Source organism: Somniosus microcephalus, unplaced genomic scaffold (genome assembly GCF_052327205.1).
Source record: "Somniosus microcephalus isolate GS21.2 unplaced genomic scaffold, FLI_Smic_1.0 unresolved_chr7, whole genome shotgun sequence".
Taxonomy (NCBI): Eukaryota; Metazoa; Chordata; class Chondrichthyes; order Squaliformes; family Somniosidae; genus Somniosus; species Somniosus microcephalus.
In genome coordinates this window covers 25031487-25056513 of record NW_028225185.1, presented here as the reverse complement: position 1 = coordinate 25056513, position 25027 = coordinate 25031487, and the positions used below count along the sequence as shown (strand labels likewise).

The 25027-nt window shown below is 50.6% G+C and overlaps 2 protein-coding genes across 3 annotated transcripts in view; one reads left to right on the top strand and one right to left on the bottom strand.

Annotated features, from left to right (window-relative positions):
- LOC147086635 (forkhead box protein P2-like) overlaps nucleotides 1–25027 on the top strand; it is a 427219-nt gene that overhangs the window by 226304 nt on the left and 175888 nt on the right. The gene's annotated exons all lie outside the window — the stretch shown is intronic.
- The window catches only part of LOC147086636 (properdin-like), a 184552-nt gene that overhangs the window by 68508 nt on the left and 91017 nt on the right, over nucleotides 1–25027 (bottom strand). The window lies entirely within an intron of this gene.

Here is a 25027-nt window from a genome sequence, read left to right as displayed (position 1 = left end):
GTAAAGCTCCCTCTACACTGTCCCATCAAACACTCCCAGGGCAGGTACAGCACGGCTTAGATACAGAGTAAAGCTCCCTCTACACTGTCCCCATCAAACACTCCCAGGGCAGGTACAGCATGGGTTAGATACAGAGTAAAGCTCCCTCTACACTGTCCCCATCAAACACTCCCAGAGCAGGTGCAGCACGGGTTAGATACAGAGTAAATCTCCCTCTACACTGTCCCATCAAACACTCCCAGGGCAGGTACAGCACGGGTTAGATACAGAGTAAAGCTCCCTCTACACTGTCCCATCAAACACTCCCAGGGCAGGTACAGCACGGGTTAGATACAGAGTAAAGCTCCCTCTGCACTGTCCCATCAAACACTCCCAGGGCAGGTACAGCACGGGTTAGATACAGAGTAAAGCTCCCTCTACACTGTCCCATCAAACACTCCCAGGGCAGGTACAGCACGGGGTTAGATACAGAGTAAAGCTCCCTCTACACTGTCCCATCAAACACTCCCAGGGCAAGTATAGCACGGGTTAGATACAGAGTAAAGCTCCCTCTACACTGTCCCCATCAAACAATTTCAGGGCACGTACAGCACGGGTTAGAAACAGAGTAAAGCTCCCTCTACACTGTCCCCATCAAACACTCCCAGGGCAGGTACAGCACGGGTTAGATACAGAGTAAAGCTCCCTCTACACTGTCCCATCAAACACTCCCAGGGCAGGTACAGCACGGGTTAGAAACAGAGTAAAGCTCCCTCTACACTGTCCCCATCAAACACTCCCAGAGCAGGTGCAGCACGGGTTAGATACAGAGTAAATCTCCCTCTACACTGTCCCATCAAACACTCCCAGGGCAGGTACAGCACGGGTTAGATACAGAGTAAAGCTCCCTCTACACTGTCCCATCAAACACTCCCAGGGCAGGTACAGCACGGGTTAGATACAGAGTAAAGCTCCCTCTGCACTGTCCCATCAAACACTCCCAGGGCAGGTACAGCACGGGGTTAGATACAGAGTAAAGCTCCCTCTACACTGTCCCATCAAACACTCCCAGGGCAGGTACAGCCCGGGTTAGATACAGAGTAAAGCTCCCTCTACACTGTCCCATCAAACACTCCCAGGGCAAGTATAGCACGGGTTAGATACAGAGTAAAGCTCCCTCTACACTGTCCCCATCAAACACTTTCAGGGCACGTACAGCACGGGTTAGATACAGAGTAAAGCTCCCTCTACACTGTCCCATCAAACACTCCCAGGGCAGGTACAGCACGGGTTAGATACAGAGTAAAGCTCCCTCGACACTGTCCCCATCAAACACTCCCAGGGCAGGTACAGCACGGGTTAGATACAGAGTAAAGCTCCCTCTATACTGTCCCCATCAAACACTCCCAGGGCAGGTACAGCACGGGGTAGATACAAAGTAAAGCTCCCTCGACACTGTCCCCATCAAACACTCCCAGGGCAGGTACAGCACGGATTAGATACAGAGTAAAGCTCGCTCTACACTGTCCCAAATGCTCCCAGGGCAGGTACAGCACGGGTTAGATACAGAGTAAAGCTCCCTCTACACTGTCCCATCAAACACTCCCAGGGCAGGTACAGCACGGCTTAGATACAGAGTAAAGCTCCGTCTACACTGTCCCCATCAGACACTCCCAGGGCAGGTACAGCATGGGTTAGATACAGAGTAAAGCTCCCTCTACACTGTCCCCATCAAACACTCCCAGAGCAGGTGCAGCACGGGTTAGATACAGAGTAAATCTCCCTCTACACTGTCCCATCAAACACTCCCAGGGCAGGTACAGCACGGGTTAGATACAGAGTAAAGCTCCCTCTACACTGTCCCATCAAACACTCCCAGGGCAGGTACAGCACGGGTTAGACACAGAGTAAAGCTCCCTCTGCACTGTCCCATCAAACACTCCCAGGGCAGGTACAGCACGGGTTAGATACAGAGTAAAGCTCCCTCTACACTGTCCCCATCAAACACTTTCAGGGCACGTACAGCACGGGTTAGAAACAGAGTAAAGCTCCCTCTACACTGTCCCCATCAAACACTCCCAGGGCAGGTACAGCACGGGTTAGATACAGAGTAAAGCTCCCTCTACACTGTCCCATCAAACACACCAAGGGCAGGTACAGCACGGGTTAGATACAGAGTAAAGCTCCCTCTACACTGTCCCATCAAACACTCCCAGGGCAGGTACAGCACGGGTTAGATAGAGTAAAGCTCCCTCTACACTGTCCCATCAAACACTCCCAGGGCAGGTACAGCCCGGGTTAGATACAGAGTAAAGCTCCCTCTACACTGTCCCCATCAAACGCTCCCAGGGCAGGTACAGCACGGATTAGATACAGAGTAAAGCTGCCTCTACACTGTCCCCATCAAACACTCCCAGGGCAGCTACAACACGGGTTAGATACAGAGTAAAGCTCCCTCTACACTGTCCCCATCAAACACTCCCAGGGCAGGTACAGCACGGGGTTAGATACAGAGAAAAGCTCCCTCTACACTGTCCCCATCAAACACTCCCAGGGCAGGTACAGCACGGGTTAGATACAGAGTAAAGCTCCCTCTACACTGTCCCATCAAACACTCCCAGGGCAGGTACAGCACGGGTTAGATACAGAGTAAAGCTCCCTCTACACTGTCCCATCAAACACTCCCAGGGCAGGTACAGCACAGGTTAGATACAGAGTAAAGCTCCCTCTACACTGTCCCATCCAACACTCCCAGGGCAGGTACAGCATGGGTTAGATACAGAGTAAAGCTCCCTCTACACTGTCCCATCAAACACTCCCAGGGTACGTACAGCACGGGTTAGATACAGAGTAAAGTTCCCTCTACACTGTCTCATCAAACACTCCCAGGGCAGGGACAGCACGGGTTAGATAGAGTAAAGCTCCCTCTACACTCTTCCCATCAAACACTCCCAGGGCAGGTGCAGCCCGGGTTAGATACAGAGTAAAGCTCCCTCTACACTGTCCCCATCAAACACTCCCAGGGCAGGTACAGCACGGGTTAGATACAGAGTAAAGCTCCCTGTACACTGTCCCCATCAAACACTCCCAGGGCAGGTACAGCACGGGGTTAGATACAGAGTAAAGCTCCCTCTACACTGTCCCATCAAACACTCCCAGGGCAGGTACAGCACGGGTTCGATACAGAGTAAAGCTCCCTCTGCACTGTCCCCATCAAACACTCCCAGGGCAGGTACAGCACGGGTTAGATACAGAGTAAAGCTCCCTCTACACTGTCCCATCAAACACTCGCAGGGCAGGTACAGCACGGGTTAGATACAGAGTAAAGCTCCCTCTACACTGTCCCATCAAACACTCCCAGGGCAGGTACAGCACGGGTTAGATACAGAGTAAAGCTCCCTCTACACTGTCCCATCAAACACTCCCAGGGCAGGTACAGCACGGGTTAGATACAGAGTAAAGCTCCCTCTACACTGTCCCCATCAAACACTCCCAGGGCAGGTACAGCACGGGTTAGACACAGAGTAAAGCTCCCTCTACACTGTCCCATCAAACACTCCCAGGTCAGGTACAGCACGGGTTAGATAGAGTAAAGCTCCCTCTGCACTGTCCCATCAAACACTCCCAGGGCAGGGACAGCACGGGTTAGATACAGAGTAAAGCTCCCTCTACACTGTCCCATCAAACACTCCCAGGGCAGGTACAGCACGGGTTAGATACAGAGTAAAGCTCCCTCTACACTGTCCCATCAAACACTCCCAGGGTAAGTACAGCACGGGTTAGATACAGAGTGTTAAATCTGTGAGTTGTTCAAGTAATTAATACTCAGACTTAATCAGTAACAATAAAACAGGTCTTTACTGGTTGGAGGTAGGGACTATACATAGGTCTTTACTTCATGCCCACAGGCGGGAACTGAGGGGAGATCAGTACCCACAGTACTATTTATACCCCTATGGCCAGGAGTGGTACTGCGTATCACTACGCCCAACAAGTAGTGCAGTCCTGTCCATAGGTTCAAAGTAGCACACATATTACATACACAACATTCCTCCCTTCCTAGCTTTACAGTCATCTCCCCATTTAACATAACGTAATAACATATATACATATATAACTTCAGGTTTACATAACAGAATAACATAGATACATAGATAACTTCATGTCAAAACAGATCACAGATTCAGTCTCTGCGGAAAACAGTTCACAGATTCAATCTCTGTGGTGGAGTCGGTTCACGTTGCTGGAGTGACTCATTCAATAGTCCTTCCATGGATTTAACAGTTTGAACTTCCGAACTGAATTGGCTCCGTTCGGAGGGACCACGTGTGTGATCTGGTAGAGGTAATAATGGTTCAGATGGGTCATCTTCTGTTTCGACTTTTCCTTTTCTGCTTCTTGGAGACTCTCTGGGCTCCACTGTCAGCTGCCAGCTGCATGCGCAGTTCCTCCTTCTCTCCCTCCTTTTTCCGTAGTAGAGCCACCTTCTCCCGATGTTCCGTAGACTTTCGGTGCTCCTCCATGATTTCTGTATGGTGGGAGTCGAAGTTACAAGTTGGGCAGGACAGGACATAGTAATATTCGGTGTCGTCCTGATCTAGGCCAGCGAGAGGGTCTTCTATTTCCTCCATACCCAGCTGGGCGTTAGCCAGCTTTTGTTCCAAGTCCAGACATCTTTCCTGAAGAGACTTCTTCATGCGTACCTCTTCATCCAGCTTTTTCTGGGCTTTCAGCAAGTCGTTTACTAATGACCTCATTTGAGATTTTACTACTTCAACTTCTTTTGGAGATTGATTGATCGGACTATTCAATCCCTCTACCGGAGCAGCTGTTTCAGCGGTCTGTTGTTCTACGTTGACGTGAGTCAGCGTACTTTTGGCATCCAAGGGCTGCTCTGTTGCAGTCATCTCAGTCTGTGTTGCCACCTCAGCTCTTCCAATAACCTTTGAGAGCTCCGAACCCCTTTCGTTTGAATATTGAAGTTCGTGTTCAAGTTTTTCCCATTTCAGAGTCCTGTCCTTCAGCATATGCAGGAGTTGGCTGACCGTTAACTCCTCTGACATCAGACGTTTTGTGTGCTCCTGCTCCATTTTCTCCATCAGCTGCTTCTGTTGTCTTTCCAGATTCTCCAACTCTATATCAAAGAACTCTTTCATTGCATTCAACTCTTGCTCACAACGGCGAAGCATTTGTTCTAATTGCTGTTGTAGTTTGAAATGGAGTTGAGTTCGAGCCCGGTGTCCCTCAGAAATGGGCACATCAGTAGACTTGCCAGACTCAGAATCCACAGTTAAACTATGTTGTTGTTGCTCAGTGGAATTCTGTGCTGAAACTTTGTCTTTTGCACCTGAGTTGGGCTTACCATCATCCGTTCCAGAGTCTGGGCCGACTATCTTCACCGAGTTCTCACTCGTTATTGTTTGTAGGAAATGCCAGTCCATATTCATTTTCCTAATCCACTCCCGTCCTAGTAGTGGAGGACCTCCTTCAGATATCACATATAAGTCCATTATTTGACTGTCTTCGCCCTTGTGGACCACTGCAACCTCTATTTTCCCGATGGGGTACACTCTTTGCCCCGTGCATGTTTCCAATATAATCCCCGTATCCTGTAGGGGAATATGTTGGAATAACTTTCCGTAATCTTTCTTATTTATGACCGTCAATGCCGATCCAGTGTCCAATTCCAGTTTTACTTGGACTCCTTCTATCTGAAGAGTGACCCAAATTGTCTGGAGGTCTGCACCCTTACCAGCGTTGAGTACTCTTAAGCTAGCCAGTTCATTACTGCTAGCGTCTGAATCGGACTCCTGTTCGGTCACCTTGTGTACCTTTGCGTATTTTCCTTGCGGTGACTTCTTGTTGCTGGTCTTCTTCGCTGACCTGCATACTCTAGCTATATGTCCAAGCCTACCACAAGTTCTACATTCTTGGTTTTTAAACCAACACTGGTTCTGATCATGCGTTGTCTTTCCACAACGATAACATTTGCCAGAACTCACACCCAATTTGTGTGCACTGAGCTCCGGTGACCGTAGCTGCATTACTGCCGTGCCTCTCGCTGCGGCTTCGTGTGCTGCTGCCATAGTGACCGCCTTCTCAAGCGTCAGCTCATTCTCCTCGAGCAGTCGCTTTTGTGTATCCTGTTTAAATAAACCACACACAAATTTGTCTCGAAGTGCCTCTGTCAGTCCCGTTCCAAACTGGCAATATTTCGCTAATTTACGCAATTCCAGCAAATAATCAGCATTGCTTTCATGCTGTAGCTGCCTTCTGTCGTAAAATTTAAATCGTTCCGCTAGCATCAGCGGCGTGGGGTTTAGATGATCTTTCAGGACAGTAACAATCTCATCGAACGTCTTATCCGCCGGTTCATCTGGTGATAACAGGTGTTTCAATTGCCCGTATGTCTTCGCACCCATTAAATTTAATAATGTTAGAGCTTTATCTTGGTCACGAATTTTATTGGCCTTACAATAATTTTTTACTCTTTCAACATATATGGCCCAATCTTCGAGGTCACTATCAAAGGTGCTAATATTCCCGTGTTTAGGCATTGTAGATTTGCAATTTCTCAGATTTTTTTTTTTTTACTGCTATCCAAGATGGCGGCTTCCCGCTCTTGCCGTCGTCCTCCGCCCACAAAATGGCGGTTTTCCCGCGGTTGGCGGTCTTCACCCGTCCCCCAACGCCGTCTCCCTTCAGCCCCCGAGTGCGGCCCTTATCTTCGCCGCGATCGCCCGAGTGCGGCCCTTATCAGCGGATGCGATCGCTGGATCGCGAAGCGGCTCTCGGCTCTTATCAGGAGATGCGATCGCTCTGTTGAGACGCCTCCCGCTCGAAGCGGCTCTCGCGCCCTATTCCTCCAGCTCCCCCAGCCCCGTTCGTGCGGCCAACGCGGTCGACTGCCTGTCGCGTCGCTGCCCGGCTCAGACAACGGCTTACCCACCACCAAGCTGGAGAAGAAGCTGACGGTCGCCGATGGAGGCTCCGAGGTCAGGATGTCTTCCAGTGGGGTGGAGAGGGTGGAAAACTCTCTGCAACGTCCTGGCTGTGGACGAAGCTGCCGTGGAGTGACTGCCGCAGGGTCCGAATCAGACTCGTCGCCAGTGTTAAATCTGTGAGTTGTTCAAGTAATTAATACTCAGACTTAATCAGTAACAATAAAACAGGTCTTTACTGGTTGGAGGTAGGGACTATACGTAGGTCTTTACTTCATGCCCACAGGCGGGAACTGAGGGGAGATCAGTACCCACAGTACTATTTATACCCCTATGGCCAGGAGTGGTACTGCGTATCACTACGCCCAACAAGTAGTGCAGTCCTGTCCATAGGTTCAAAGTAGCACACATATTACATACACAACACAGAGTAAAGCTCCCTCTACACTGTCCCATCAAACACTCCCAGGGCAGGTACAGCACGGGGTTAGATAGAGAGTAAAGCTCCCTCGACACTGTCCCATCAAACACTCCCAGGGCAGGTACAGCACTGGTTAGATACAGAGTAAAGCTGCCTCTACACTGTCCCATCAAACACTCCCAGGACAGGTACAGCACGGGTTAGATACGGAGTAAAGCTCCCTCTACACTGTCCCTTCAAACACTCCCAGGGCAGGTACAGCATGGGTTAGATACAGAGTAAAGCTCCCTCTACACTGTCCCATCAAACACTCCCAGGGCAGGTACAGCACGGGGTTAGATACAGAGTAAAGCTCCCTCTACACTGTCCCCATCAAACACTCCCAGGGCAGGTACAGCACGGGGTTAGATACAGAGTAAAGCTCCCTCTACACTGTCCCATCAAACACTCCCAGGGTAGGTACAGCACGGGTTAGATACAGAGTAAAGCTCCCTCTACACTGTCCCATCAAACACTCCCAGGGCACGTACAGCACGGGTTCGATACAGAGTAAAGCTCCCTCTACACTGTCCCATCAAACACTCCCAGGGCAGGTACAGCACGGGTTAGATACAGAGTAAAGCTCCCTCTACACTGTCCCATCAAACACTCCCAGGGCAGGTACAGCACGGGTTAGATGCAGAGTAAAGCTCCCTCTACACTGTCCCCATCAAACACTCCCAGGGCAGGTACAGCACAGGTTAGATACAGAGTAAAGCTCCCTCGACACTGTCCCATCAAACACTCCCAGGGCAGGTACAGCACGGGTTAGATACAGAGTAAAGCTCCCTCTACACTGTCCCATCAAACACTCCCAGGGCAGGTACAGCACGGGTTAGATACAGAGTAAAGCTCCCTCTACACTGTCCCATCAAACACTCCCAGGACAGGTACAGCACGGGTTAGATACAGAGTAAAGCTCCCTCTACACTGTCCCCATCAAACACTCCCAGGGCAGGTACAGCACGGGATAGATACAGAGTAAAGCTCCCTCTACACTGTCCCATCAAACACACCCAGGGCAGGTACAGCACGGGTTAGATACAGAGTAAAGCTCCCTCTACACTGTCCCATCAAACACGCCCAGGGCAGGTACAACACGGGTTAGATACAGAGTAAAGCTCCCTCTACACTGTCCCATCAAACACTCCCAGGGCAGGTACAGCACGGGTTAGATACAGAGTAAAGCTCCCTCAACACTGTCCCATCAAACACTCCCAGGGCAGGTACAGCACGGAGTTAGATACAGAGTAAAGCTCCCTCTACACTGTCCCATCAAACACTCCCAGGGCAGGTACAGCATGGGTTAGATACAGAGTAAAGCTCCCTCTACACTGTCCCCATCAAACACCCCAGGGCAGGTACATCACGGGTTAGATACAGAGTAAAGCTCCCTCTACACTGTCCCATCAAACACGCCCAGGGCAGGTACAACACGGGTTCGATATAGAGTAAAGCTCCCTCTACACTGTCCCATCAAACACTCCCAGGGCAGGTACAGCACGGGTTAGATACAGAGTAAAGCTCCCTCTACACTGTCCCATCAAAGACTCCCAGGGCAGGTACAGCCCGGGTTAGATACAGAGTAAAGCTCCCTCTACACTGTCCCATCAAACACTCCCAGGGCAGGTACAGCACGGGTTAGATACAGAGTAAAGCTCCCTCTACACTGTCCCCATCAAACACTCCCAGGACAGGTACAGCACGGGTTAGATACAGAGTAATGCTCCCTGTACACTGTCCCCATCAAACACTCCCAGGGCAGGTACAGCACGGGTTAGATACAGAGTAGAGCTCCCTCTACACTGTCCCCATCAAACACTCCCAGGGCAGGTACAACACGGGTTAGATACAGAGTAAAGCTCCCTCTACACTGCCCCATCAAACACTCCCAGGGCAGGTACAGCAGGGGGTTAGATACAGAGTAAAGCTCCCTCTACACTGTCCCATCAAACACTCCCAGGGCAGGTACAGCACGGGTTAGATACAGAGTAAAGCTCCCTCTACACTGTCCCATCAAACACTCCCAGGGCAGGGACAGCACGGGTTAGATACAGAGTAAGGCTCCCTCTACACTGTCCCCATCAAACACTCCGAGGACAGATACAGCACTGGTTAGATACAGAGTAAAGCTGCCTCTACACTGTCCGATCAAACACTCCCAGGACAGGTACAGCACGGGTTAGATACAGAGTAAAGCTCCCTCTACACTGTCCCTTCAAACACTCCCAGGGCAGGTACAGCATGGGTTAGATACAGAGTAAAGCTCCCTCTACACTGTCCCATCAAACACTCTCAGGGCAGGTACAGCACGTTAGATACAGAGTAAAGCTCCCTCTACACTGTCCCCATCAAACACTCCCAGGGCAGGTACAGCACGGGTTAGATACAGAGTAAAGCTCCCTCTACACTGTCCCATCAAACACTCCCAGGGCAGGTACAGCACGGGTTAGATACAGAGTAAAGCTCCCTCTACACTGTCCCATCAAACACTCCCAGGGTAAGTACAGCACGGGTTAGATACAGAGTAAAGCTCCCTCTACACTGTCCCATCAAACACTCCCAGGGCAGGTACAGCACGGGGTTAGATACAGAGTAAAGCTCCCTCTACACTGTACCATCAAACACTCCCAGGGCAGGTACAGCACGAGTTAGATACAGAGTAAAGCTCCCGTTACACTGTCCCCATCAAACACTCCAAGGGCAGGTACAGCACGGGTTAGATACAGAGTAAAGCTCCCTCTACACTGTCCCATCAAACACTGCCATGGCAGGTACAGCACGTGTTAGATACAGAGTAAAGCTCCCTCTACACTGTCCCCATCAAACACTCCCAGGGCAGGTACAGCACCGGTTAGATACAGAGTAAAGCTCCCTCTACACTGTCCCATCAAACACTCGCAGGGCAGGTGCAGCACGGGTTAGATACAGAGTAAAGCTCCCTCTACACTGTCCCATCAAACACTCCCAGGGCAGGTACAGCATGGGTTAGATACAGAGTAAAGCTCCCTCTACACTGTCCCATCAAACACTCCCAGGGCAGGTACAGCACGGGTTAGATACAGAGTAAAGCTCCCTCTACACTGTCCCCATCAAACACTCCCAGGGCAGGTACAGCACAGGTTAGATACAGAGTAAAGCTCCCTCTACACTGTCCCATCAAACACTCCCAGGGCAGGTACAGCACGGGTTAGATACAGAGTAAAGCTCCCTCTACACTGTCCCATCAAACACTCCCAGGGCAGGTACAGCACGGGTTAGATACAGAGTAAAGCTCCCTCTACACTGTCCCCATCAAACACTCCCAGGGCAGGTACAGCACGGGATAGATACAGAGTAAAGCTCCCTGTACACTGTCCCATCAAACACACCCAGGGCAGGTACAGCACGGGTTAGATACAGAGTAAAGCTCCCTCTACACTGTCCCATCAAACACGCCCAGGGCAGGTACAACACGGGTTAGATACAGAGTAAAGCTCCCTCTACACTGTCCCCATCAAACACTCCCAGGGCAGGTACAGCACGGGTTAGATACAGAGTAAAGCTCCCTCTACACTGTCCCATCAAACACGCCCAGGGCAGGTACAACACGGGTTCGATACAGAGTAAAGCTCCGTCTACACTGTCCCATCAAACACTCCCAGGGCAGGTACAGCACGGGTTAGATACAGAGAAAAGCTCCCTCTACACTGTCCCATCAAACACTCCCAGGGCAGGTACAGCCCGGGTTAGATACAGAGTAAAGCTCCCTCTACACTGTCCCATCAAACACTCCCAGGGCAGGTACAGCACGGGTTAGATACAGAGTAAAGCTCCCTCTGCACTGTCCCCATCAAACACTCCCAGGACAGGTACAGCACGGGTTAGATACAGAGTAATGCTCCCTGTACACTGTCCCATCAAACACTCCCAGGGCAGGTACAGCACGGGTTAGATACAGAGTAAAGCTCCCTCTACACTGTCCCCATCAAACACTCCCAGGGCAGGTACAACACGGGTTAGATACAGAGTAAAGCTCCCTCTACACTGCCCCATCAAACACTCCCAGGGCAGGTACAGCAGGGGGTTAGATACAGAGTAAAGCTCCCTCTACACTGTCCCATCAAACACTCCCAGGGCAGGTACAGCACGGGTTAGATACAGAGTAAAGCTCCCTCTACACTGTCCCATCAAACACTCCCAGGGCAGGGACAGCACGGGTTAGATACAGAGTAAGGCTCCCTCTACACTGTCCCCATCAAACACTCCGAGGACAGATACAGCACTGGTCAGATACAGAGTAAAGCTGCCTCTACACTGTCCGATCAAACACTCCCAGGACAGGTACAGCACGGGTTAGATACAGAGTAAAGCTCCCTCTACACTGTCCCTTCAAACACTCCCAGGGCAGGTACAGCATGGGTTAGATACAGAGTAAAGCTCCCTCTCCACTGTCCCATCAAACACTCTCAGGGCAGGTACAGCACGTTAGATACAGAGTAAAGCTCCCTCTACACTGTCCCCATCAAACACTCCCAGGGCAGGTACAGCACGGGTTAGATACAGAGTAAAGCTCCCTCTACACTGTCCCATCAAACACTCCCAGGGCAGGTACAGCACGGGTTAGATACAGAGTAAAGCTCCCTCTACACTGTCCCATCAAACACTCCCAGGGTAAGTACAGCACGGGTTAGATACAGAGTAAAGCTCCCTCTACACTGTCCCATCAAACACTCCCAGGGCAGGTACAGCACGGGGTTAGATACAGAGTAAAGCTCCCTCTACACTGTACCATCAAACACTCCCAGGGCAGGTACAGCACGAGTTAGATACAGAGTAAAGCTCCCGTTACACTGTCCCCATCAAACACTCCAAGGGCAGGTACAGCACGGGTTAGATACAGAGTAAAGCTCCCTCTACACTGTCCCATCAAACACTGCCATGGCAGGTACAGCACGTGTTAGATACAGAGTAAAGCTCCCTCTACACTGTCCCCATCAAACACTCCCAGGGCAGGTACAGCACGGGTTAGATACAGAGTAAAGCTCCCTCTACACTGTCCCCATCAAACACTCCCAGGGCAGGTACAGCACAGGTTAGATACAGAGTAAAGCTCCCTCTACACTGTCCCATCAAACACTCCCAGGGCAGGTACAGCACGGGTTAGATACAGAGTAAAGCTCCCTCTACACTGTCCCATCAAACACTCCCAGGGCAGGTACAGCACGGGTTAGATACAGAGTAAAGCTCCCTCTACACTGTCCCATCAAACACTCCCAGGACAGGTACAGCACGGGTTAGATACAGAGTAAAGCTCCCTCTACACTGTCCCCATCAAACACTCCCAGGGCAGGTACAGCACGGGATAGATACAGAGTAAAGCTCCCTGTACACTGTCCCATCAAACACACCCAGGGCAGGTACAGCACGGGTTAGATACAGAGTAAAGCTCCCTCTACACTGTCCCATCAAACACGCCCAGGGCAGGTACAACACGGGTTAGATACAGAGTAAAGCTCCCTCTACACTGTCCCCATCAAACACTCCCAGGGCAGGTACAGCACGGGTTAGATACAGAGTAAAGCTCCCTCTACACTGTCCCATCAAACACGCCCAGGGCAGGTACAACACGGGTTCGATACAGAGTAAACCTCCCTCTACACTGTCCCATCAAACACTCCCAGGGCAGGTACAGCACGGGTTAGATACAGAGTAAAGCTCCCTCTACACTGTCCCATCAAACACTCCCAGGGCAGGTACAGCCCGGGTTAGATACAGAGTAAAGCTCCCTCTACACTGTCACATCAAACACTCCCAGGGCAGGTACAGCACGGGTTAGATACAGAGTAAAGCTCCCTCTGCACTGTCCCCATCAAACACTCCCAGGACAGGTACAGCACGGGTTAGATACAGAGTAATGCTCCCTCTACACTGTCCCCATCAAACACTCCCAGGGCAGGTACAGCACGGGTTAGATACAGAGTAAAGCTCCCTCTACACTGTCCCCATCAAACACTCCCAGGGCAGGTACAACACGGGTTAGATACAGAGTAAAGCTCCCTCTACACTGTCCCCATCAAACTCTCCCAGGGCAGGTAGAGCAGGGGGTTAGATACAGAGTAAAGCTCCCTCTACACTGTCCCATCAAACACTCCCAGGGCAGGTACAGCACGGGTTAGATACAGAGTAAAGCTCCCTCTACACTGTCCCATCAAACACTCCCAGGGCAGGTACAGCAGGGGGTTAGATACAGAGTAAAGCTGCCTCTACACTGTCCCATCAAACACTCCCAGGACAGGTACAGCACGGGTTAGATACAGAGTAAAGCTCCATCTACACTGTCCCTTCAAACACTCCCAGGGCAGGTACAGCATGGGTTAGATACAGAGTAAAGCTCCCTCTACACTGTCCCATCAAACACTCCCAGGGCAGGTACAGCACGTTAGATACAGAGTAAAGCTCCCTCTACACTGTCCCCATCAAACACTCCCAGGGCAGGTATAGCACGGGTTAGACACAGAGTAAAGCTCCCTCTACACTGTCCCATCAAACACTCCCAGGGCAGGTACAGCACGGGTTAGATACAGAGTAAAGCTCCCTCTACACTGTCCCATCAAACACTCCCAGGGTAAGTACAGCACGGGTTAGATACAGAGTAAAGCTCCCTCTACACTGTCCCATCAAACACTCCCAGGGCAGGTACAGCACGGGTTAGATACAGAGTAAAGCTCCCTCTACACTATCCCATCAAACACTCCCAGGGCAGGTACAGCACGGGGTTAGATACAGAGTAAAGCTCCCTCTACACTGTACCATCAAACACTCCCAGGGCAGGTACAGCACGAGTTAGATACAGAGTAAAGCTCCCGTTACACTGTCCCCATCAAACACTCCAAGGGCAGGTACAGCACGGGTTAGATACAGAGTAAAGCTCCCTCTGCACTGTCCCATCAAACACTCCCATGGCAGGTACAGCACATGTTAGATACAGAGTAAAGCTCCCTCTACACTGTCCCCATCAAACACTCCCAGGGCAGGTACAGCACCGGTTAGATACAGAGTAAAGCTCCCTCTACACTGTCCCATCAAACACTCCCAGGGCAGGTACAGCACGGGTTAGATAGATTAAAGCTCCCTCTACACTGTTCCCATCAAACACTCCCAGGGCAGGTACAGCCCGGGTTAGATACAGAGTAAAGCTCCCTCTACACTGTCCCCATCAAACACTCCCAGGGCAGGTACAGCACGGGTTAGATACAGAGTAAAGCTCCCTCTACACTGTCCCCATCAAACACTCCCAGGGCAGGTACAGCACGGGTTAGATACAGAGTAAAGCTCCCTCTACACTGTCCCATCAAACACGCCCAGGGCAGGTACAACACGGGTTCGATACAGAGTAAACCTCCCTCTACACTGTCCCATCAAACACTCCCAGGGCAGGTACAGCACGGGTTAGATACAGAGTAAAGCTCCCTCTACACTGTCCCATCAAACACTCCCAGGGCAGGTACAGCCCGGGTTAGATACAGAGTAAAGCTCCCTCTACACTGTCACATCAAACACTCCCAGGGCAGGTACAGCACGGGTTAGATACAGAGTAAAGCTCCCTCTGCACTGTCCCCATCAAACACTCCCAGGACAGGTACAGCACGGGTTAGATACAGAGTAATGCTCCCTCTACACTGTCCCCATCAAACACTCCCAGGGCAGGTACAGCACGGGTTAGATACAGAGTAAAGCTCCCTCTACACTGTCCCCATCAAACACTCCCAGGGCAGGTACAACACGGGTTAGATACAGAGTAAAGCTCCCTCTACACTGTCCCCATCAAACACTCCCAGGGCAGGTAGAGCAGGGGGTTAGATACAGAGTAAAGCTCCCTCTACACTGTCCCATCAAACACTCCCAGGGCAGTTACAGCACGGGTTAGATACAGAGTAAAGCTCCCTCTACACTGTCCCATCAAACACTCCCAGGGCAGGTACAGCAGGGGGTTAGATACAGAGTAAAGCTGCCTCTACACTGTCCCATCAAACACTCCCAGGACAGGTACAGCACGGGTTAGATACAGAGTAAAGCTCCCTCTACACTGTCCCTTCAAACACTCCCAGGGCAGGTACAGCATGGGTTAGATACAGAGTAAAGCTCCCTCTACACTGTCCCATCAAACACTCCCAGGGCAGGTACAGCACGTTAGATACAGAGTAAAGCTCCCTCTACACTGTCCCCATCAAACACTCCCAGGGCAGGTATAGCACGGGTTAGACACAGAGTAAAGCTCCCTCTACACTGTCCCATCAAACACTCCCAGGGCAGGTACAGCACGGGTTAGATACAGTGTAAAGCTCCCTCTACACTGTCCCATCAAACACTCCCAGGGTAAGTACAGCACGGGTTAGATACAGAGTAAAGCTCCCTCTACACTGTCCCATCAAACACTCCCAGGGCAGGTACAGCACGGGTTAGATACAGAGTAAAGCTCCCTCTACACTATCCCATCAAACACTCCCAGGGCAGGTACAGCACGGGGTTAGATACAGAGTAAAGCTCCCTCTACACTGTACCATCAAACACTCCCAGGGCAGGTACAGCACGAGTTAGATACAGAGTAAAGCTCCCGTTACACTGTCCCCATCAAACACTCCAAGGGCAGGTACAGCACGGGTTAGATACAGAGTAAAGCTCCCTCTGCACTGTCCCATCAAACACTCCCATGGCAGGTACAGCACATGTTAGATACAGAGTAAAGCTCCCTCTACACTGTCCCCATCAAACACTCCCAGGGCAGGTACAGCACCGGTTAGATACAGAGTAAAGCTCCCTCTACACTGTCCCATCAAACACTCCCAGGGCAGGTACAGCACGGGTTAGATAGAGTAAAGCTCCCTCTACACTGTTCCCATCAAACACTCCCAGGGCAGGTACAGCCCGGGTTAGATACAGAGTAAAGCTCCCTCTACACTGTCCCCATCAAACACTCCCAGGGCAGGTACAGCACGTTAGATACAGAGTAAAGCTTCCTCTACACTGTCCCATCAAACACTCCCAGGGCAGGTACAGCACGGGTTAGATACAGAGTAAAGCTCCCTGTACACTGTCCCCATCAAACACTCCCAGGGCAGGTACAACACGGGTTAGATACAGAGTAAAGCTCCCTCTACACTGTCCCATCAAACACTCCCAGGGCAGGTACAGCACGGGTTAGATACAGAGTAAAGCTCCCTCTACACTGTCCCCATCAAACACTCCCAGGGCAGGTACAGCACGGGATAGATACAGAGTAAAGCTCCCTCTACACTGTCCCATCAAACACACCCAGGGCAGGTGCAGCACGGGTTAGATACAGAGTAAAGCTCCCTCTACACTGTCCCATCAAACACTCCCAGGGCAGGTACAGCACGGGTTAGATAGAGTAAAGCTCCCTCTACACTGTTCCCATCAAACACTCCCAGGGCAGGTACAGCCCGGGTTAGATACAGAGTAAAGCTCCCTCTGCACTGTCCCCATCAAACACTCCCAGGGCAGGTACAGCATGGGTTAGATACAGAGTAAAGCTGCCTCTACACTGTCCCCATCAAACACTCCCAGGGCAGGTACAGCACGGGTTAGATACAGAGTAAAGCTCCCTCTACACTGTCCCCATGAAACACTCCCAGGGCAGGTACAGCACGGGTTAGATACAGAGTAAAGCTCCCTCTACACTGTCCCATCAAACACTCCCAGGGCAGGTACAGCACGGGTTAGATACAGAGTAAGGCTCCCTCTACACTGTCCCCATCAAACACTCCGAGGACAGATACAGCACTGGTTAGATACAGAGTAAAGCTGCCTCTACACTGTCCCATCAAACACTCCCAGGACAGGTACAGCATGGGTTAGATACAGAGTAAAGCTCCCTCTACACTGTCCCTTCAAACACTCCCAGGGCAGGTACAGCATGGGTTAGATACAGAGTAAAGCTCCCTCTACACTGTCCCATCAAACACTCCCAGGGCAGGTACAGCACGTTAGATACAGAGTAAAGCTCCCTCTACACTGTCCCCATCAAACACTCCCAGGGCAGGTACAGCACGGGGTTAGATACAGAGTAAAGCTCCCTCTACACTGTCCCATCAAACACTCCCAGGGTAAGTACAGCACGGGTTAGATACAGAGTAAAGCTCCCTCTACACTGTCCCATCAAACACTCCCAGGGCAGGTACAGCACGGGTTAGATACAGAGTAAAGCTCCCTCTACACTGTCCCATCAAACACTCCCAGGGCTGGTACAGCACGGGTTAGATACAGAGTAAAGCTCCCTCTACACTGTCCCATCAAACACTCCCAGGGCTGGTACAGCACGGGTTAGATAGAGTAAAGCTCCCCCTACACTGTCCCCATCAAATTCAAATTCAAATTCAAATCGCTTTATTGGCATGATAAGGTACATCTTATGTTGCCAAAGCATCAAAATACATTTATGGTTGAACACATAAACGCAGTTCTATTCATACAGTGTATAAACAGGTATATCCCTGAGTGTATAAATATACATTCGCATTATTTATATATGCTCTTTTCTTAGTTTACTGGTTGTCCCTCTGCTCATGGCAAGCTGTAACATAGTGTGCCACCAGTGTTATACAGCTTCTCTCCTCCCCCAGTAGTTATGGGAGTTTTTGGTTGTCATTCAGATTTCTGAATTCAGGGCATATGTGTGAGAATTTTTGGTAGAAATTCTCCCTGATGCCCTGATATTTTCCACAGGCTGTGAGGAAGTGCATCTCTGTCTCCACTACTCCCTGACTGCAGTGAGAGCATATCCTGTCCTCTCTTGGCAGCCTGGTCTGCCTGTGTCTGCCTTTTTCGATCGCTAGGCTATGTTCGCTAAGTCTGTACCTTGTCAAGGTTCTTCTCAGTTTGTTATCCTTTACCATGGTCAGGTAATCAGCTATGTTGTATTGTCTGTTTAGGGCCAGGTAGCAATTGAGTTTGCTTTGGGTTTTTGTTGTTTCTTCCCAATATGTCAGATATTTTTCCTTTTGCTTAGCGACGATTGTGTTGGGTCGAATTCTTTGTGTTACGCTGTCACTGTCCTGGGGCTGGTTATTGTTAGTAGTGTTAGTAGTTACTTCACTGAGTCCCAGGACTAGTTGACTGAGGGTATTCTTCTTTATGGTCAGCTCTTGGCATTTCAGGGCGTCGTAGTGATAGCATTGGGGGTTGCTCATTTGTAGGTGATTCCAAAATTTGGTGGCTCTTTTTTGGATAGTGATTATTAATGGATATTGGCCTAGTTCCGCCCTGCATGCATTGTTTACTGTTTTCCTTTGAGTCCGGAGGATACTTTTACAGAATTCTGCATGTAGGATCTCAATTGGGTGTTTGTCCCATTTTGCAAATTCTTGTTGTGTTAGCGGTCCCCAGACCTCACTGCCATAGAGTGCAATTGGTTCAATTACTGATTTGAAAATTTTTAGCCAAATGCTAATTGGGATTTCTATTTGGATTGATTTTTTAATGGCATAGAAAGCCCTTCTTGCTTTCTCTTTCAGTTCATTCACAGCCAGTTTGAAGTTTCCCATAGAACTGATTTTTAAGCCCAAGTATGTGTAGTTAGTGGTTTGTTCAATTTTGGTTGTTCCTAGTGTGAAATTTATTTTGGGTCCCTGATGTTTGGATCTTTGCTGGAACACAAGGACTTTGGTTTTTTGGGGATTTATTGTCAGGGCCCAAGTCTGGCAGTACGACTCCAGCAGGTCCAAGTTCTGCTGTAGACCCCCCTTAGTTGGTGACAGCAGAACCAGGTCGTCTGCATAGAGGAGGAATTTAACCTTGGATTCATATAGGGTGAGGCCGGGTGCTGTAGATTGTTCAAGTAGTTTTGCCAATTCATTTATGTAAATATTAAAGAGTGTCGGTGAGATTGGCGAGCCCTGCGTCACCCCCCGCCCCGTGTGAAGTATTTTGTTTGTTTGTCTCCAATTTTAACTGCACATTTGTTGTTTGTATACATTGATTTAATTACATCATATGTTTTTCCCCCTACCCCACTTTCGATAAGATTCAGGAATAGACCGTCATGCCAGATGGAGTCGAAAGCCTTCTGGAAATCTATAAAGCATGCGTAGATTTTGCTTTTGTTATTGTGAACGTGTATGTCAATTAGGGTCTGTAGGGTGAAGATATGATCGGATGTTCTATAGTTTGGCAGGAATCCAATTTGGCTTTTACTCAAGACATTGTGCTCCTCAAGGAAGTTTATAAGTCTTTTGTTTATGATGCTACAGAATACCGTCCCCAGGTTACTGTTTACACAGATGCCTCGATAGTTGTTTGGGTCGACTTTGTCCCCACTTTTGTATATGGGCGTTATGAGTCCTTTGTTCCAGATGTCAGGGTACAACACGGGTTAGATACAGAGTAAAGCTCCCTCTACACTGTCCCATCAAACACTCTCAGGGCAGGTACAGCACGGGTTAGATACAGAGTAAAGCTCCCTCTACACTGTCCCATCAAACACTCCCAGGGCAGGTACAGCACGGGTTAGATACAGAGTAAAGCTCCCTCTACACTGTCCCATCAAACACTCCCAGGGCAGGTACAGCACGGGTTAGATACAGAGTAAAGCTCCCTCTACACTGTCCCATCAAACACTCCCAGGACAGGTACAGCACGGGTTAGATACAGAGTAAATCTCCCTCTACACTGTCCCATCAAACACTCCCAGGGCAGGTAAAGCACGTGTTAGATACAGAGTAAATCTCCCTCTACAATGTCCCCATCAAACACTCCCAGGGCAGGTGCAGCACGGGTTAGATACAGAGTAAAGCTCCCTCTACACTGTCCCATCAAACACTCCCACGGCAGGTAAAGCACGTGTTAGATACAGAGTAAATCTCCCTCTACAATGTCCCCATCAAACACTCCCAGGGCAGGTACATCATGGGTTAGATACAGAGTAAAGCACCCTCTACACTGTCCCCATCAAACACTCCCAGGGCAGGTACACCACGGGTTAGATACAGAGTAATGCTACCTCTGCACTGTCCCATCAAACACTCCCAGGGCACGTACAGCACGTTAGATACAGAGTAAAGCTCCCTCTACACTGTCCCATCAAACACTCCCAGGGCAGGTAGAGCACGGGTTAGATAGAGTAAAGCTCCCTCTACACTGTTCCCATCAAACACTCCCAGGGCAGGTACAGCCCGGGTTAGATACAGAGTAAAGCTCCCTCTACACTGTCCCCATCAAACACTCCCAGGGCAGGTACAGCACGGGTTAGATACAGAGTAAAGCTCCCTCTACACTGTCCCCATCAAACACTCCCAGGGCAGGTACAACACGGTTTAGATACAGAGTAAAGCTCCCTCTACACTGTCCCCATCAAACACTCCCAGGGCAGGTACAGCACGTTAGATACAGAGTAAAGCTCCCTCTACACTGTCCCCATCAAACACTCCCAGGGCAGGTACAGCACGGGGTTAGATACAGAGTAAAGCTCCCTCTACACTGTCCCATCAAACACTCCCAGGGCAGGTACAGCACGGGTTAGATACAGAGTAAAGCTTCCTCTACACTGTCCCCATCAAACACTCCCAGGGCAGGTACAGCACGGGGTTAGATACAGAGTAAAGCTCCCTCTACACTGTCCCCATCAAACACTCCCAGGGCAGGTACAGCACGGGGTTAGATACAGAGTAAAGCTCCCTCTACACTGTCCCATCAAACACTCCCAGGGCAGGTACAGCACGTTAGATACAGAGTAAAGCTCCCTCTACACTGTCCCATCAAACACTCCCAGGGCAGTTACAGCACGGGTTAGATACACAGTAAAGCTCCCTCTACACTATCCCATCAAACACTCCCAGGGCAGGTACAGCACGGGTTAGATACAGAGTAAAGCTCCCTCTACACTGTCCCCATCAAACACTCCCAGGGCAGGTACAGCACGGGGTTAGATACAGAGTAAAGCTCCCTCTACACTATCCCATCAAACACTCCCAGGGCAGGTACAGCACAGGTTAGATACAGAGTAAAGCTCCCTCTACACTGTCCCCATCAAACACTCCCAGGGCAGGTACAGCACGGGGTTAGATACAGAGTAATGCTCCCTCTACACTGTTCCCATCAAACACTCCCAGGGCAGGTACAGCACGGGGTTAGATACAGAGTAAAGCTCCCTCTACACTGTCCCCATCAAACACTCCCAGGGCAGGTACAGCACGGGTTAGATACAGAGTAAAGCTCCCTCTACACTGTCCCATCAAACACTTCCTTTCCGATGTCAAGGATCGCAAGCTTCATCAACTCTTGGACACCAACGCCCCTCCGGAACCTTCTTCCCCTTCACTTTCCTCTGACCCCCCTTCTCCCAATCTCACCCCCTGCCGTGTGTTCACTATCCCCTCTGACCTTCCACTCTCTGACCCTGAACGATCAGTCCTCAGCAAAGGCCTGAGCTTCATCCCCTTACGCCCCCACCTCAATGAATTTCGAGCTCGGCACGATGCTGAGCTCTTTTTCCGCCGCCTTCGTCTCCGTGCCCACTTCTTTGGCCAGGAGTCCTCCCCCCGCACAACTGACCCTTTCTCCCGCTTGCAGAATTCCCATTGTACCTGGACCCCTCCCCCTGGCCTCTTACCCTCTCTAGATCTTTTCATCGCTAACTGCCGCCGTGACATCGGCCGTCTCCATTTCTCTGCTCCCCTCACTCACTCCAACCTACCTCCCTCTGAACTTGCAGCACTCCATTCTCTTAGATCCAACCCTGACATTGTCATTAAACCCGCTGACAAGGGTGGTGCTGTTGTTGTTTGGCGAACTGACCTCTACCTAGCGGAAGCTGAACGCCAACTCTCCGACACCTGCTCCTACCTCCACCTGGACCATGACCCCACTACCGAACATCAAACCACCGTTTCCAAGACTGTCACTGACCTCATCTCCTCTGGAGATCTTCCCCCCGCTGCCACCAACCTCATAGTTCCCCAACCCCGCACAGCCCGCTTCTACCTCCTTCCCAAGATCCACAAACAGGACTGCCCTGGTAGACCCATCGTTTCAGCCTGTTCTTGCCCTACGGAACTTATCTCTTCCTATCTTGACTCTATCTTTTCTCCCCTTGTCCAGTCTCTTCCCACCTACATCCGCGACTCTTCGGACGCCCTCCGCCACTTTAACAGTTTCCAGTTTCCTGGCCCCAACCGCTTCCTTTTCACCATGGACGTACAATCCCTCTACACCTCCATCCCCCACCAGGATGGCCTGAGGGCGCTCCGCTTCTTCCTTGAACAGAGGCCCGACCAGTCCCCATCCACCACGACCCTCCTCCGCCTGGCTGAACTTGTTCTCACATTGAACAACTTCTCCTTTAACTCCACTCATTTCCTCCAAATCAAAGGTGTTGCCATGGGTACCCGCATGGGTCCTAGCTATGCCTGCCTTTTCGTGGGCTATGTGGAACAATCTTTGTTCCAGTCCTACTCGGGTCCCCTCCCTCACCTCTTTTTCCGATACATTGATGACTGTATCGGTGCCGTTTCCTGCTCTCGCCCCGAACTTGACAATTTCATTCACTTTGCCTCCAATTTCCACCCTTCCCTCACCTTCACATGGTCCATCTCGGACTCTTCCCTTCCCTTCCTCGACTTCTCCGTCTCCATCTCTGGGGATAGGTTATCGACCAATATTTACTACAAGCCCACTGACTCCCACAGCTACCTGGACTACACTTCCTCCCACCCCGCCTCCTGTAAGGACTCTATTCCATTCTCCCAGTTTCTCCGCCTCCGCCGTATCTGCTCCGACGATGCCACCTTCCACACCAGTGCTTCAGACATGTCTTCCTTTTTCCGCAACCGAGGATTCCCCTCTACCGTGGTGGACACTGCCCTCGACCGTGTCAGTTCTATCTCCCGCACCTCTGCCCTCACCCCTGCCCCTCCCTCCCGGAACCACGATAGGGTTCCCCTTGTCCTCACCTTTCACCCCACCAGCCTCCACATTCAACGGATCATCCTCCGGCATTTCCGCTACCTCCAAAGTGATCCCACCACCAAACGTATCTTCCCCTCCCCTCCCCTTTCAGCATTCCGCAGGGACCGCTCTCTCCGAGACACCCTAGTCCACTCCTCTATCACCCCAAACAGCCCTTCCCCTTCGCCTGGCACCTTCCCGTGCAAGCGGAGGAGATGTAACACCTGCCCCTATACCTCCCCCCTCCCCACTGTCCAGGGCCCCAAACACCCCTTCCAGGTGAAACAGCGATTTACTTGTACTTCTCGCAATCTAGTATACTGTATTCGCTGCTCACGATGCGGTCTCCTCTACATTGGGGAGACCAAACGCAGATTGGGTGACCGCTTTGCGGAACACCTCCGTTCAGTCCGTAAGGGTGACCCCGAGCTTCCGGTCGCCTGTCATTTCAATTCACCGCTCCATTCCCACTCGGACCTCACCGTCCTTGGCCTCTTGTACTGTTCCACGGAAGCTTAACGTAAACTCGAGGAACAGCACCTCATCTTCCGATTAGGCAGTCTGCAGCCTTCCGGTCTCAATATCGAGTTCAACAATTTCAGATCATAACCTCGGCCCCTATTTCATTTTCACTTATATTTTTCCACTCCTTTCCTCCCCCCCCACTTTCCTTTTGTTTCTCTCTCACACCTGGCAGCTATCCTTTGCCCTGCCAGTACACTTTACACCTAATCCCAGCCTATTACCATCTCGTCTAGCTTCTAATCTCTTTTATTCCTTTTGGTTCTTTTATTCTTTTGTCCGATCGCAGCCCTGCCTTCGATCTAGTTCCTTTTCTCTCCAGTTTTGAAGAAGGGTCAAACCCGAAAGGTCAACTCAAATTTCTCTCCACGGATGTTGCCTGACTTGCTGAGTTTTTCCAGCATTTTCTGTTGTTATTTTAGGTACAGCACGGGTTAGATACAGAGTAAAGCTCCCTCTACACTGTCCCATCAAACACTCCCAGGGCAGGTACAGCACGGGTTAGATACAGAGTAAAGCTCCCTCTACACTGTCCCATCAAACACTCCCAGGGCAGGTACAGCACGGGTTAGATAGAGTAAAGCTCCCTCTACACTGTTCCCATCAAACACTCCCAGGGCAGGTACAGTCCGGGTTAGATACAGAGTAAAGCTCCCTCTACACTGTCCCCATCAAACACTCCCAGGGCAGGTACAGCACGGGTTAGATACAGAGTAAAGCTGCCTCTACACTGTCCCCATCAAACACTCCCAGGGCAGGTACAACACGGGTTAGATACAGAGTAAAGCTCCCTCTACACTGTCCCCATCAAACACTCCCAGGGCAGGTACAGCACGGGGTTAGATACAGAGTAAAGCTCCCTCTACACTGTCCCTTCAAACACTCCCAGGGCAGGTACAGCACGGGTTAGATACAGAGTAAAGCTCCCTCCACACTGTCCCCATCAAACACTCCCAGGGCAGGTACAGCACGGGTTAGATACAGAGTAAAGCTCCCTCTACACTGTCCCATCAAACACTCCGAGGACAGGTACAGCACAGGTTAGATACAGAGTAAAGCTCCCTCTACACTGTCCCATCAAACACTCCCAGGACAGGTACAGCACGGGTTAGATACAGAGTAAAGCTCCCTCTACACTGTCCCTTCAAACACTCCCAGGGCAGCTACAGCATGGGTTAGATACAGA